Source organism: Stylophora pistillata, chromosome 4 (genome assembly GCF_964205215.1).
Source record: "Stylophora pistillata chromosome 4, jaStyPist1.2, whole genome shotgun sequence".
Classification (NCBI taxonomy): Eukaryota; Metazoa; Cnidaria; class Anthozoa; order Scleractinia; family Pocilloporidae; genus Stylophora; species Stylophora pistillata.
Genome location: NC_142522.1, coordinates 1,002,805 through 1,015,147, shown reverse-complemented (window position 1 = coordinate 1,015,147; position 12,343 = coordinate 1,002,805). Strand labels below are relative to the sequence as shown.

The 12,343-nt window shown below is 37.7% G+C and overlaps 1 protein-coding gene and 1 long non-coding RNA gene across 3 annotated transcripts in view; one reads left to right on the top strand and one right to left on the bottom strand.

Annotated features, from left to right (window-relative positions):
• LOC111344490 (myocyte-specific enhancer factor 2A) overlaps positions 1 to 12,343 on the top strand; it is a 29,594-nt gene that overhangs the window by 2,140 nt on the left and 15,111 nt on the right. The window contains exon 1 of one of the 2 annotated variants that reach the window (XM_088758920.1): positions 6,895 to 7,059. The exons of the other annotated variant lie outside the window; for it this stretch is intronic. The gene's annotated coding sequence lies outside the window, so the exon portion shown is untranslated. Of the gene's footprint in view, positions 1 to 6,894; positions 7,060 to 12,343 lie in introns of those variants that run through there. 2 annotated transcript variants of the gene reach the window in all.
• LOC148731975 (uncharacterized) lies at positions 1,520 to 6,753 on the bottom strand. Its single transcript, XR_016000751.1, has 2 exons — positions 3,876 to 6,753; positions 1,520 to 2,878 (listed from the first exon to the last, which is right to left on the bottom strand). It is a non-coding gene; the product is annotated as an uncharacterized LOC148731975 (long non-coding RNA).

The following is a 12,343-nucleotide window of genomic DNA, read 5'->3' as shown; positions in this document are numbered from 1 at the left end:
GTACTCTTTAGCCTGATCTCGCTTTGTATTAGTAGAATATTACTTCAAGCGCTCTTCCACGGAGGAGATGAAAAAATATTTTTGGGAGCACACGCCTCCTTCAAGTTAGAGTTTAGGTTTAGCTGTTGCGAAACATCTCTAAGGCCTGAATGTAAGTCCTTCACCCCCATCCCCCGAAACCACCGCGAAAAACAAGTCCAGCTATCGTAACTCTGAGTAAGCCTAAGCCTAATGCTGACAGAGTTAGAGACTCAAACGGTTGTAATGTAACAGCATGAGTGCATCTCCACCTATTAAGTTTCGCTAAACGTTGTTTTGAACCTTGGCTGCCAATGCCAAAGTCAGGCTTAAACCACCTTGCTTCCCCTGCTGTGCTATATTTAAACCATGCCTAATACAAGATCTTATTTATAGATTGACTGGCCAGTGCTGTGACATTTCATGACCCTTTTCTAAATTGGGCGCGCCCTCAGTGTTAGAAAGTAAGCTCTGGCCCTTTCTAATTCTAAAGCGCTTGTATTTGGCGGATCGAACCTCAAGATTTTTCTCAGCTGAGAAAAGTTTCGACTTTAACCAGGGAAATTGTATGTAAGGTAAGCTTTATTTTTAATTATCTTTGCGGTCTCATTCCTGCGATAAAGGTTTTATATTCAACGGTTTAAGTGGATGGATACGCTAGGAGGTGATATTCAGAAATGTAGAATATGGAAAGAAAAAGGAAAAAGGAAAAATAAATTGAGTTTCCCTGGTGCATTTAAGATTAATTTAAAGAATTGGACTGAATAGGTCGTCCATACAATGTTGCACATACAATGTTGTGGATCGGATAGGCTTTCTTTTGAAGATTTTTATCTCAATATAGTTCAGTTATCCAATGCCTTTTATACGGAACTGTGAGAGAGTGTTATTTAAACAACCCGCCCAGACCAACTTCAATGGCTTTGTAGTGCTGCCGTATGTACAGGGTCGCATATTGAAACAATAAAAGGTCAAAGTAGCCTACAAAGCACACCAAACAATCAACAGCCTTTTTCCACGCCCCAAGGAGCTAGACAAACCTGACCGCCAGAAGTCAGGCATGGTGTACAAAATCAATTGCACACAGTATAATTTTAAGTACTATGGCCAAACAGAAAGATCATTAAAGACCAGAATTGCGGAGCACAAAAAGGCAGTTGCAGGTTTTGACTTAAACTCCCAAGTCGCAAGTCATGTCCACCTTTTCGACCATAACATGGATTTCACAAACGTCAGGGTCGTCGGTTTCGAAACTAATTACCACGAGAGACTTTTCCTTGAAGCCTGGCACTCTACTTTGGATCCGAATGCGGGGAACGATCACATCGTACTCCCAGAAGCCTATAAGACCTCGCGCGAGCATCAAATACATAGTTACGCGCGCAAGCTTCGCGTCACGTTAAATAACGTATGATAACGATCTTCGTTTTTCATATCACTGATGAAGGCTTAAGCATTAGCCGAAACCTCTGTTTCAGAAATAACAACAGTCAGAGGCAAACAATTTCTATAAAACTCATAGTTCAAATAAACAAATTAGCTTCGCTACGAGTATTAAAGAGATTAATAGAAACGTTAAGGTATGGGTCAACCAATTTGGTTCCAACAGTTACAGATCAGAGTTGACTCAGAAATCATTATGGCCGGATTAAAAACTAGCAGGCTAAACTAGGAATTACGAAGGTTAGAGCACTTTGAATGGACAAAGTTGTTACAGTGGCCAGATTGCGTTCAATACTTGCTGAAAATTAAGCCTGGTGGTTTAGCGTTAATGAAAATAAACCAAATTGCTGAAAATACTTTAAACCTTCCCCTAAAAAGACCTCTGGCTATTATATCTTTTCATGATGCAGTGTTAAACGAGCGAATTGATAAAGTGATCTGACTAGTTTTAACGGAAACAGTAAGAGCTGACGTTGTCAACAAAACGTCAAAGAGGATAAGTTATAGAGACTGATCGAAAAAGCTTAGTAAGTTTTCCCTGATAGATCTACAGCCCATCTGACTTGCAGCTTTAATTCACTTGACCAGACCCACTTTAATCCGGATTCGGACATACGTCACGCCCACAAAACGGATATAATGTTTTCCGTCCGCAACCAACGTGGCCATATCTCTTTCAATTACTTCCGTGAACAGCTCTAGTCCACTGGATATTAAATTTCGAAACGTAAATGAATTTAACGAAACTCTTTTCGGTCACTTGTAAACAATGAAGCATAACCTCTCAACCACAAAAGTCTGTTAAAAATCAGAGGGTAAGTTTCTTTTTGTTTTCATTCTTGACTTAAATCAACTTTAAACATGATACCTATTTTATACAAAGAACAGAAGACCACGCGTTTTAAACTCGAACTGACAAACTGATCATATATTCTTAGACACTTTTGTTTTGTCAAAAGCAGCCACTGTCTCGAAGGCACAAAAGTGTTTGTCGAAAAGATGATCAGGGAATGAAATATATTTAAGTGTCCGCACCCTAAGTAACATACTGTACCAACCTGTTACAGGATACTATGAGGAAAAGTCTCGCATGATATTGGGTAAGAAAATACTTTCGTAATATTTCAGTTTGCTCTAATTTTTTTTTTTTTTTTTTTTTTCACTCGCAAACCTCCCTTGTGAATGACTTTGCAGTTTTTAAAGGGTTCTTTATCATAAATATCTCATTATCACGGTGTTACATTATCTGAGATTAAATTAAAGTTTCGTATACGGCCATGCACGTTGCTGCCACGAGGAATCTCCTTTAGCTTGAAGTAAAAAGGGGCTCTTTCACAAAACAGAACATGGTCAGTTCTAATACCAATAACGTTAACGCCATCTTTTTTTCTTCTCTTCTCACTGAAGTGAGAATGTCCTAAAAGTACAAAGATGAAATTATCGCTTTGTGTTGTCCAAGAAATGCAATTTCTGGCTTTCGATGCTCGTGGAACCACGCCAGGGACGACGTGGTATTGAACGGCTTGTGAATCATTTGCATGGAAATGTAACAGATTCCCACTCCGTGTAGGAATCGAAAAGGGGAAAAACAGGAGGAAAAAAAAAACAACAACCACAGCAAAAAGACAACTATGAGGACCCACGAGTACCGACCCGATGAATTTGATACGCCAAATAAATCATCTCCTCTCCACTCTGTCCGGGACTGCAGTCAGTTCAGTTGGGGATTCGAGTTTTCTCCCAAATCGTAAAAGTCGCTTAATCTGCGTGGCTTTCCGATCACTGATTATTTCTCTTATATTGCATTATTACCAGAACTTGACTACTTTTGCACGTTTTATATACCCTGCAAAAAGTTTGACCCAAAATTAGAAGGGATAAGATTGGAACCAAATTTTGGTGGTTGCTGTTTTATCTTCTTCATCAGTATCTAACCTTACCTGTAGCAAAAATAGCACACACAGCGAGTTAGACTGTGTCAAAGCTGTACAAAATGGCTTAACGTTTGAGAGCCTTAAATTCTCTAAGTGAACCTCGCCGGTTTGAACTAGACTGCAACGCCTGGAGTTAACAACCCATCTTAGATGAACTACATCTTCTTTCAGTCCCCACTGAGGACTTACTCAAAATTAGATACGTTCAGTGGCTTAAGGAGCCTGACTCTTTCAAGTTTGTTGGCGTTCGTAACCCGTGTCAATATTCTCAATCCTACACTTTCCTAATTGCTTCTTTGCCTATTATGGCCTTTTTGGTACTTTTATTCCCTAAAATGTTTGGTTTTTTTTCGGTTCACATCTGTCTGACGAAAATATTTGTTTTTCTGCGCGTGGAAAGGAAGCGAAATATCACAACCTACGCTTTTCATATTTAAAGCGAGAATAAAAAGAAAGGCAAACTTAAAGTAAAACACTTACTGAAGAAATGATGTCCATGTTTTATCAGGGCCTTATGAAATATGAACTGGAAATGGATGATTGTAATGGTACTTTATCATGGCATGTTTGATTTTCTTTGATGAGCAAATTAGCGTTTAGAGTCTTCGTAAGTAATACTTTCGTTGCTGAGAAACAAGAAGAGCACCTTTGTGCATCTTGTAACCCACGCAGTCGGTTTCTTAGGCTATTTCTGTGTATCACACGTGCAAGAGTCGGGCTAAAAATGGACCACTGAAGTGTGGATGGATACGCCGACATAAACACACTCATTTAGAAGCGTTTCTCTGGTAATAAATTAATTCTGTCGCTTTAACTAAGGCCGATGCATCAATATATACTGACTGAGGCGGTTGCCATTGCTGTGATGACGTCAACCAGCGGAATATTGTGAGACTGTTTCAGTGACTCGTGGTACCTTGCACCGAGTAAGTAAATCTGATATAGGACGGAATTTCGTCGACTTTCATTAGTAACTCAGTAAGCTTACGTTACAGGAAATATAAAATCAGGGGGAGGCTTAAAAACAGCGTCTTTCCCTCATATAATTTTCCTCTTGCCCCAGGGGTTTTGAACTTACAAAGGACTTTTTTTGTTACATCGTGATAGTTGTGATTTCCTCTACAATTATCATTCAAATTTTCTGAGCCTTGTGGCAGCATGCAACTGACGTAATCACATTCCTTAAGATTGAAATCTCTATTGTTTTTCATTCGTTTTATAAAATGTGCCTTTCCGTGTGCCAAATGACCATAACCGATATCGGTAACGAAACCAATGAAATTCAGTTAGGAGAGGGTCTTTCTTGTTTTGCTATGATAAAACCTCTTTTTAGGGTATCCACATTAGATTCACTGATTAATTTGGTTGAGCAATCTTTTGGGTGTGCCTTTGGTAACCCGGTGCATGATAACAATATCATATAAGTATGCAATATCTCTATCTTCCTATTTAGCTGCCCTGAATGATCGATCTTTGTTGACGAAGGCATACTCGAGCATGTTCCATCCGCTTGTTCGACGTCACTGACTCGCGCCATATTTTGTATGATGCATATGCGATAAAAATGCACCAAACTTCTATCATCTTGTTATTCCGTTCAGTTTCGCTTCTCAAGATCTGTATAAATTTGAGAACTGACAACTGTTTGTTTCGGAAATTGCTGTTGATATTTTATTGGCAGATTTATCATTTAGTTCCTCTACGGATTCTGGAGAGTATTGCTCACTTTAACATTCATTCATAGTAAATTTGTTCTTCATAAGTTTTTAGTAGGCCATAATGCACCACGCAGCTTGTTTGTAGGCTTCTTATGTTGGTATGGCTTCTTCCATTATGGTTGGTGCCTCAAGGCGAGCGCTTCTGTAGACGTTTTGTAAATATGAAGGCGGCCATTGGTGTTTTTCAAATCTGTTTTGTTATTGAATATATACGATCAATACTTCTGTCGCCCATTGTCAACAACAACTTAATGTAAATAGTAGGTAGACTGTGGACTAGATAAAGATGTCGTTCGTTTGGCGGTAAGTCTGCGAGAAAGAAAATTTCCAAGTTCTCACGAGGTATGGCAATTAAGACTTTCTTGCGTTCCAGTGTCTTCCATCCTACCTAGGGACAACTCTTCGGCTAGGCAAGACATTTATACCAGACGCACAGAACAAGCAAATCAATTCATAATTAAGTCTTTTCTCTAAACTTTGTGCAACAGGTCACAGCGAATAACATCTGAATCATATGAAAATGAATTGACGGTTTCACTCGTGAATTTCGAATAAACGAAAGATATATTACTGCACTATGAAAGCATGTTATGTTTCTTATCACGTACATGTGTCTTTCAGTACATAGCCGGAATATCAATCATTTTTAATGAATTTGATGAAATTGAGGTATAGCTTTGATCCGTGTGCAAGGCGGGAAACGGGGAACAGCGAAGAAGCCGATAAATCCCGACATCTTGACTTCGGTTAATTAAGTTGTCCTTAGACCTGCTCAAGGTTTGCAAGGACCATTGTATATTTGACTGTCTTGATACGAATGATTTACGGAAACTCCGCTTGTACGGAGATCATTTGCACAGTGAACAAACGTTGGAAAGAAATACGCCTTAAACAAGGGACTAAATTCCCTTTTATATTGTGCTAGAGGACTGAGAGGAAAAGGTAAATGTTACTTTAAGATTTTATCTCCAAAGAGGAAGACCGTATGAATTCGGAATACATCTGAAGGATGTTTTTTTAGGGTATATGCCTCTTTTGCTTCATAGATCGAGGAAATTAGCTTTTAAGTCCGCCACTGGTAATCGATTTTACAAGCAATACCTCATAAATGTTCTTATGAATGTCAACGGTATAAATTCTGTAAGGGAAGGATTTTTTTAATTCACAATCGTGTTGAAAATGTATGTTTTAACCTCTTCTGATATTTTGCTAACTTCACCTTCGAAATTTTACTAATAGGACACAAAACCATTGATAAAGTAAAGCCTGAGGTATTTCTATCTCCCTCACAGATTAGGGCATTTTTTTCTGATTTGATTACTTATTTACAGGAAGTGATGAATTAACTTGAGTTCATCGGTCAAAAATGCGTCTCAAATGCGTATTAGTGGGATTATCTGATCTGGTGTTGACCAACAGAAATTTATGTCGATCGGGGCTACCCTCATTTGTTGGAAAAATTTACACCAATATCGCCAGTGCCCGTTTGACCAAGTATGGCACGTACAGTATTGAATATAATTCGAAGTTCATTCAAGCGAGTGACTTTTTAGGTAGTTTATACCAAGAGGAATGTTTTTACAGACGAAACTATTTCCGTTGAATGTTCGTGACGTTACTTTCCGCAACCGCCAATCATAAATTCAGCCAATGAGTCAGCGTCATTTAAATGTCTCGTGCGAATGCAAATATAGGCCCATCAAGTGCTGCCACTCAACCATTGTTTTGCTGACATAAGTGCGTTTATATAAAGTCAAGCGGCTTTTTAGTGACATCAGTGCTATACTGGTCGACACTAGTGTCCTTAGCACATTTTTATGCCTTGAATTTCCTCTTCATTGAAGCTCATCAAGTTGGCCTTTCACAACAACGATCTGAGTCCGGATTTCTGCACAGACACAGAGCTGCCTCTTCGAAATCTCGAAGGGATTATTTCTGATTAAACCGTAAGTCCTCAATTTTTTTAATTTTCAGTTTATTTTTAAATAACGACGGTCTGTTATGCGTAAATTTATCTTAATCTTTGTATACGGACGGAATAGAAGGTTCGAGTCTAAAATTAGCTCAAGTTTATTTTACAAATTGCGGGTGTATGTGTAGCGATAAGTAGAGATCGAACAGGGAAAAAATCAAATTTCCTCTTTCTATCTGATAAAAAATTACCATCTGATTTTACCGAAAAACTGCCGTAAAAATAAATTTTTAGTGATCATTTCAACCAAAGATGAACAGAAGCATGAGGTGGAAATTTCATCTTATCTGTTTTATTGATTTATGATCGCGGCATTAGAACCAGAATAACAATTTTTACTTAAGAGAAATCAGTTTTCTAACTGTTAATTGAAAACAGTTTTATCAGAAAATTAAGCCAGTTTAATTCTTTGGTAACCATCTTGTCTTTACCGTCGCGTGACAAACAAGACTTATAAAAGCACAGTCATGTTATATATAGGCCCATAAAAATATCCTAAGCACCGAAGACTATTTTCAGAACGCGATTTTTTCCAGTTACACTCCCGTTAATTTACTGGTCTTAATTAATAACAAGATTTGTCTCAAGCTCTTTCCAACTATAATCTGTTAAATATCTCCGGATGGAGGATCGAATCGCCCTTCAGTGTGTGTCTAGGGTTTCATCTAATGAGACTAGCCATATTATTTCTGCTTATCTTGTATAAATTATCCCCTGCAAAAGCAATATATGGCCCCATTTATCAGCCGCCGGAACTGGTCTCAATATTGTCCATGCGTGTGTTATTTGTATGTTTAACTTGGAGTTTTAAAATAAAAAAAAAAAATAAAACAAAAACGCGCGAAATCTAGACTCAACCGGAAAGTGATAATTTAACTCTAAAGCCCTTTTCAGTTTTACTCCTATCGTTATTTCCCTTTTCCTTTTTTATTCGAGTAAAAAAAAAAAAAAAAACAGGCTAACAGGCTAACCCCGTTTAACTTTTTCTGCCGGTTTTAAAGGGACAGAACCATTAAAAGTCTTCAGTAAAATCATATGTAGTTGAGAAAAACTAAGGCTAAGGTTTTCTTAACAAGTTTTTTCCCTTCAAAAGGCTGGTAATAAATCAAAACCAAAGGCATTCGTGGAATTTTTACCGAGGGTTAAGAAGTGGAACAAATCGTGTCGTTCCCATTGGCAAATTACCAGCCCTTTCATCGTGGAAGTTTTTCAAACATTAATTTCAAATGGCTTACAGCAATAAAAGCGACTAAATTCTTCGTTTAAAAAGTTCTTAAATTATGATCGATAAATCATGAAAGACATACGCTGTTCACTTCTACATGTCATGGAGATTGATTTCCACTTTCCGCCAGTAGATGTTTAATGTCCCCCTCATCTACTACTTACCTCTGTTGGTTTCAGCGGAATGACCAACAGGTCCCTAAATTTGTAATACTTCGCGTCAGTTTCAACTACTCTTGACAATTTTTAGCAGTGGTAAAAATATAGGCTTTGATCTGTTACAGTAAAAACTTGTGACTGCGGCAACCAATATAACTTTTTTCTGGTTCAAAAATCTCAGAATGCGTAATAGGAAATGGTTAATGGAAGGAACAAAGAGAAGGTGTATAGAGTATTTATACCACAATCTTCAATTCGAAGTCCATGTCCGGAGTAGAAGACAGTTGTCGCCATTTAAATTGGCTAATTTTCGTATAATCCCTTCCACTCGTTAAGAGAGTGGAGATGACGCAAACTCCAAGGACTGTCTAAACAATCTTTTGAAAGCTCGATTGTTCTATTTTTAGACCGATATTAGGACTTATACCCCAGATATTCTTACATGGATTGAAAGAAACTGCGTGATGAAATGCTATCAAGTATATTTTGTCCATTAATGAACATTTTTTACAATTCTCACGACAATGCAACTGTTCGAAAAATTCGGCTTTCGGCATCTCCCACTAAATAATATTACATTGCATATTTTAATGAAAAATGCAGTGTATGCGTTTCCATTACAAATCTCTTGGCATTTTTTGACCCCCTATTCATAATTCAGAATTGCAAAGCTGGTAACACCCTCTTCCAATTCCACGATCCCGGCCCGCCCTGAAATCAAAGTCTAAAAAGATTTAAATGAGCGTTAATCTGTTACAATGAATTGCAAAATATATTGAAGTTAAAAATATCCCATGTAGTTCTAACTCACAATCTCTGTGTGCTTTCAACATTTGCCTAGTCACGGTTAGGCTCAAGTGACGGATCAGATAATAAATGAAGTCAATGCGCCTTAGTTATTCTGGGATACAGTGTATACCCCGTTTGACTACGACTTTCAATGTCTCTCAAATCTTACGAATCTCCCAGATTTTCACAGCTTTTTCAGGTGTACTGGAGCTTCTTGGCTAGATTGAGAAACTTGCTCGTCTTGATAGATTTGGAAGTTGTTATTATGTAGCTCCTACGTAGCTCTTAGTGGCGTTCAAGGTTGTTTAGTGACTTAGTCCATACTTTGAGAAATAGTTTGGCTTGAATTTTAACTGGTTAATTTTCACCCGGTTAAGTTTGCGACGGGGTATGTTTTGCCATTTTTTTTCTCGTATAAGCGCTGTAAAAAAAAAAGGGATAAAATTATTTTACTTGCATTCGCACGTGAAATCGAAAAAGTTGTCTGATTTATTTTCGTCAATTGTCTTTACGCCGTATTTAGTCTCGCATGATGAAATTCCACTTACTGAAGGCGTGACAATATTCACATGATTTTCAGGTGGTACGAATTATTCTTTGTTACCTCACTGTGATATATTTACGCCTCACGGTTTATTGACTCCTATTACGGTCTTGACGGCTGCAGCTGACCATGATAAATCAAACTTGTAACTTCAAAATGTAATCATTCAAACAGAGCAGCTATTTGTAAACTCATCCTGGGGCAGAGTTTGACTTTGTGGTCTAATTCATTAGCAGTAATTGATTTCAACACGTGTACATAGACAAAAAAGTGCGTTTTTTGTGTCTGCGAGAGACGAAGCTCCTCTCTCTAAGTACAGAAACTGCGTGTCTGCTTGATAAGCAGTTGACGACATATTCTATTTCATCATCGTAAATGAAAATGTTGCGTTAATTTTTTTTTTTTAAATCAGATAAAAAAAAAAGGTACATGAAATGAAAGCTTTTGAAGGTATGTTATTTGCATTTTATACGAAGTTACGCGGGTTACCGACCTAATGTACATCTATTTTTTTCTAATGGTACCTCTTCTAAAGCCAACAGCGTTGTTTCATCGTATGAAACACGTTTTATCCCATTTCCGAATAGTAAATACAGCCTTATCTGAAGTCTGTGACTAGTTTGAGGTCTTTGATTTCGAGATACTTTCTCGATCGGGTTTTTTTTTTAGGGCAAAAACTATGGCGAAGGTCGAAAGCGAATCAGAGCATGTTCACCTTGCCCGACAGTATTATGAAATATGACTGCTTTGTTAGAAACACTTCATCTCGGAAGAAGTTTTCTCACATTAGCTTCGAATTATCCCCAACCTTTTGATGTGTTTTAAAAATGATAATAAAATTTGGAGCATGTCTTAGCTAATTGAAATCGAAATTTAACCTGTTTCTTCCTGAAGTAGTAGATCTTATGTTTCAACTATTTTTGTAAGTACATCACAGATGAGTTTAATGTCAATTTACAATTACTGAGAAGGCTCTTAAACTGTATGTTCTTTGACCCTCTAATCAGGCTGATTCTCTTTCCATTCCTTTGCACACGTTCTTCTCAACTGTCAGATAAAAGTTTTGAAAAGGGTAAAAAATGTTGCTCGTTTATTTGCTGAGTTTATGTAATTATGAACGAATTATCAAGTGCACACCTTCTTGGCGAATATCAGCTCTTGCACGATATTTCAGTTCAAACAGCCTCGTCCTATTTACATACCTTGCAATGGGTAGAAGTTTTCTTTCGAAGGGAGCGGATTCTGAAATTTTGTGTGTTTGTGAATTCGCCGTATTACTCAGCTGATTCCTGTAAAAGTAAGGATGCGTTCCAGTTTGGAATTATTCGGAATTCATATTCTTTTGTATCAGTGCTGCTAAGCTGTCGAGGGATTCTTGTGTTCCTCTCTATGTGTGGTACTTTCGATCCAACGGCGAAGCTACAATTATATTTCACACCTTATCCTTTGAACATGTGCTGTGAAGCCGCAGATGATTAAAAGCGTGATGTACTTGAACTGAGCCATCTTCGAGCATCTTGTAGGAAACTTTCTCGAATCTCGACTGTGTCAAAGAATGCGCTATTCCTACTGATACGAAAAAGTCAAACTTGGATCATTTTCTCTGACTATCAACCTTGTAACTAAAAAAAAACCTGTTGTGTCGAGAAGAACAACAAAGGATCATTATGTCAAAATTGTCATTCTTCGTAAGCTTTCACTTGTCTCAGAGTTAGACACTATTTAGATGATGAAATATGTTACTCTTGCCCTTGATCCATTTACTTAATCGACACCCGACTGAGAGCGCTCAAGGTTCAAACTTAAGTTTCAGGCACACGTGCTGTTCGACAGCTTTGTACAACTACGCACTGAATTATTTAAAGCTTATTACTGGTCACAAAAATTCAGTCTGCTTATAGGGCTTCTGAAACTACGCTTTCAGCTGAGAGCGGATTGCGGATTGCGGATGTCATACTAGATCATGTAATTTTTCAAACGTGCTGAAGTTTGTCGTGGTTTTAGCAGCGAAATAACGAATGAGACGCTGTAGTTTGGATCGCTTCCTTTTGCCTGAAATGGTATGCAAAAATTGGTGTTTCCACAGCGTAATGATCGCAAATTTCACCCCTTATGTGATTCAAAAATTTCCAGTCGATATTGAATAAAATCTTCCACAAACTCCTTCGAACAGAGATCACCGAGTTATTTTTCCCTCTGAAAAATGAATCAGCCACCGATAAACATTAAAATACTAATATTGTGGAACAAATTAAAAAGTGCAATTTGAAACAACCAACTGACATGACATGATATTCCAAAGGCCGTTTTTCGATCCCTTCAGGGAAAACTGAGAACGAACTTGTAAGAATCTACAAACGCAGGCGAGGTACATCTTTCAAATCGAGAGATGAATTTTCAAACAATGACACCTAGTTTTGGCACTTTAAAGAAGAAAAAAAAATTGATTTCTCTCTCAATTTTAGAAAATTGCCGTCAACATGAAATGCTCTTTTGATTGACAAAATCACGTGACGAAAAGCTGGGACAACAGTGAGACCTT